The sequence below is a fragment of the Alligator sinensis genome, unplaced genomic scaffold (assembly GCF_000455745.1).
Source record: "Alligator sinensis unplaced genomic scaffold, ASM45574v1 scaffold1703_1, whole genome shotgun sequence".
In the NCBI taxonomy this organism is placed as follows: Eukaryota; Metazoa; Chordata; order Crocodylia; family Alligatoridae; genus Alligator; species Alligator sinensis.
Genome location: NW_005843635.1, coordinates 53,338 through 57,312, shown reverse-complemented (window position 1 = coordinate 57,312; position 3,975 = coordinate 53,338).

Here is a 3,975-nt window from a genome sequence, read left to right as displayed (position 1 = left end):
AAACCCATGTTTCTTTACCACTGTCTTATCCCCACTGCCTTTTCCTTTTCCCCTGAGCAACCAGGTTTCTGCCTCAGTTTCTTTCCGGGCTGTCTCCTCCTTGCCACCACTTATCTGCCCCCACCCCCCATAACTCAGCTGTCTGCCTCAGTATCGAGCCCCAGTCTACCTTAAGTAAACCCAAGCCTCAGTTCCTCAGCAAGTTTCTTTGGAGTCCACCAGTTCCAATCCTGGGTCTGGCAACTCTCTCTCTCACCTGAACCTTCCCCCAAGTATCCCAGGTACTCTAAGAATACACTGTACCATCCAAGTTAGGAACTTACTTGTGTGTATGTGTGTGAACTGATGAGTGTGTGTGTATATATATACACACATGTCATTGTGTGCATGATATACGAATTAGTGATCTGTATCTAAATTTTGGGGTGTATAGTGTATGTGCTTGAATTGGTGATAGGTATGCATGTGCCTAGGCTGGTTTGGATGTGTATGTGTCAGAGCTGGTTGTGTGTGTGTGTGTATGCACCTAATTGATTTGTGTGCTTGTATATGCGCAATTGTGTCACACCCTCCTGTCTAACAGCGTAATCTTGAGATCCTGAGAGTTGGCCTGACCCCACAGGGCAACAGCACAAGATCCTGGGTTATTTTTGGTGAAAATAGGGTATTGGGCCTTGGTTCAGGAACAAATCCCTCATTTATAACATTGTTTCCTATGAGATAATCAGTTCCAAGTTACAAAGTTTTGGTTTAAGACACGGTTTTCTGGAACCAATTTTGTCATATGTCCAAGGACTGCCTGTACTGATTCAAATAAAATAATTCATGAATGGCTATAATCCTTTCATTCCCCTCTCACAATTAGAATATGCCAAATAGTTTTGTATTTTGACCCTGTAGCAGTTTTGAGATTTTTTAATCTCAAAAATCTTTAAGCTTCACAAAGTTTCACAAAGACTCTTTATTTCCTGGACACCCCTGCCTCTCAGGAGCTATCAGCAACATAAACCAGAACTCAAGAGCTTAATTCAGTATAGCCCATAAAGAGTGCACTTATAATTGTCTCCTCTACCCCTGAGAAAATGCCTCTGGCTCCCTCACAATCTCTCTCTCTCTTCCTACTGGTGCCTTTCCCTGGGAGACATTTACTCCCTGTGGCCAAGTAATTATCTTTCTCAGCTGGCCCAGCCTGTAATCACTCCCAACTGCCTGCAGCTGGGCTGTAGGTCTTGTAAGCCAGCTGAGGGTTATTTCACGGGCTCTGTCCTACCCTGTACCCTGCCCCTGAAGCCCTTAATGTAACTAGGGCATGGATGGAAAGGAGGGCCCTACCAAATGTGTGAGGTGGGGAGAGAAACTTTAAGAGGGTTTCCTTCTTCAGGGGGAGGATGTGTAGCAGGCTGGTTGGCAGAGGCATGTAGCAGACTGCACAAAGTTAGACTAAAATGAAGAGCCAAGACAAGGTGGTGGGATCAGATAATGGAAACTATGAAAATTTAAGAAGCTAATAAAAGTGCTAGCAAATGGCAATGGCGTTGAAAACATGGATTTGAAACAGCAGCCAGCTACTGGTAAGGATAACACTGAAGATGGAAAAGAAATTCAAAGGTTCCGCAGATGTGGGAAGCAGTAAAAAAAGGGAGCTTTACCCAGGGAAAAATGGGTTTGGTAAAGTTTCTGGTCCTGGTAAAGCCCCTTGCCTCCATCTTCCAGGGGTGCCAACTCCAGCTGGGTGCAACACTCAGCCACTTCCTGTAACACCACCTTGAGAGACAGACACAAGTGCCAGATGCTCAGCCCCTTCTGTTCAGATCCCTCCAGCCCCCGCAGTGTGGATTTGTACTCTGCCACAGAAAGCACAGTTACCCCAGGTAGGGATGAAAACTTCCCACCTTAGTCTCACATGGCTGTAGCACCAGAGGGTCCAGTGTAAATGAAGCTTAGGCTATGCGTTGGCTTAGGCCATGTCATCTGGGATTTGGGACACCTACTCCTTCTGCAAGTGCATGCTGTGTCTACACTACAAAGCTCCCCAAGCACATCTGACCTGCCATGGCTACTAGGGCTATGCAAAATTTCTCCTGCCATTTTGTTTTGACACTGTTTTGACCTATTTCAATGTTGGAACAGCAAAAACAAAACAAAGACCATCGAAATAGCCTCAAAAAAAAAAAAAATGAGGATGGCTAAAACATTTCAAAAGTCGAAATGTTTTGACTATAGGCTGGGGATGGGAAGCCTCCCTTCACACTCCCACAGGCCTGACAGCTGCTGTCTTGGTTTGTTCAATGCTGAATGCCTCAATTGATACAGCTTATACTATGCATCTGCCCTACCATGGTTCAAAAGATATTGATGACTTTCTCTGTGAAGTCCAAGCCCTGTTCAAACTGTCCTCTGACATTTAAATCCTCTCTACAGTCTGGATGGGGTTTTATAGAATCAAGGGCATTTTTACTCCTTTATCACTGAATCCTTTTGGAAAAGGTGTCAAGAAGATACCCTTGCATTGTTATACAACTTTTTATTGTCTAAGACTAGAAAGTATGGCAGAAGACCAACTTGGCTTAGCAGGGAACTCATCAGCAAACTAATTCACAAAAAGGAAGCTTATAAGAAGTGGAAAGTTGCATAAATAAATAGGGAGGAGTATAAGAGCATTGCTCGGGCATGCAGAGATGAAGTCAGGAAGGACAAAGCACAACTGGAGTTGCAGCTGGCAAGAGACGTGAAGGGTAACAAGAAGAGTTTTTACAAATATGTTGGTAGCAAGAAGAGAATCAGGGAAAGTGAGAGTCCCTTAATGAATTGTGGAGGCGATGTCATGACAGAGGATGCAGAAAAGGCTGAAGTACTCAATGCCTTTTCTGCCTCAGTCTTCACAGATGAGGGCAAGCATCTAGATTATCGCACTGGGCAGCACAGATTGGGGTGGAGATGAGAAGCCAACAGTGGCAAAAGAACAGGTTAGGGACTATTTAGAAAAGTTGGACAAGTCCATGGCACTGGACAGGGTGCACCCAAGGGTGCTGAGGGAGTTGGCCGATGTGATTGGAGAGCTGCCGGCCATCATCTTTGGAAACTCATAATGATCAGGAATGGTCCCAAAAGGCTGGAAAAGGACAAACATAGAAGCCCATATTTAAGAACAGGAAGGAGGAGGATTCAGGGAACTACAGACCAGTCAGCATCACCTCAGTTCCTGAAAAAATCATGGAGCAGATCCTCAAGGAATCCATTCATAATCCTCAAGGAATCCTCAATGAGTTCTTTGCCTCAGTGTTCCTAAGCGAGGGGCAAGACAAGTCTCTCACTGGGATTGTAGAGAGGCAGCAGCAAGGCGCCAGACTTCCATGCGTAGACCCTGAAATGGTGCAGAGTCACTTGGAAGAACTGGATGCCTTTAAGTTGGCAGGCCCGGATGAGCTCCATCCGAGGGTGCTGAAGGCACTGGCCGACATCATTGCAGAACCACTGGCGGGAATATTTGAACGCTCGTGGCGCACGGGCCAAGTCCCGGAGGACTGGAAAAGGGCCAATGTGGTCCCCATTTTCAAGAAGGGGAGGAAGGAGGACCCGGGCAACTATAGGCCAGTCAGTCTCACCTCCATCCTTGGCAAAGTCTTTGAAAAAATTATCAAGGCTCACATTTGCGAGAGCCCGGCAGGACAAATTATGCTGAGGGGAAACCAGCACGGGTTCGTAGCAGGCAGATCATGCCTGACCAATCTAGTCTCTTTTTATGACCAGGTTACGAAACGCCTGGACACAGGAGGAGGGGTGGATGTCGTATACTTAGACTTCAGGAAGGCCTTCGATACGGTATCCCACCCCATACTGGTGAACAAGTTTCAGAGGCTGTGACTTGGATGACTACACAGTCCGGTGGGTGGCGAATTGGCTGGAGGGTCGCACCCAGAGAGTCATGGTGGATGGGTCGGCTTTGACCTGGAAGGGTGTGGGCAGTGGGGTCCC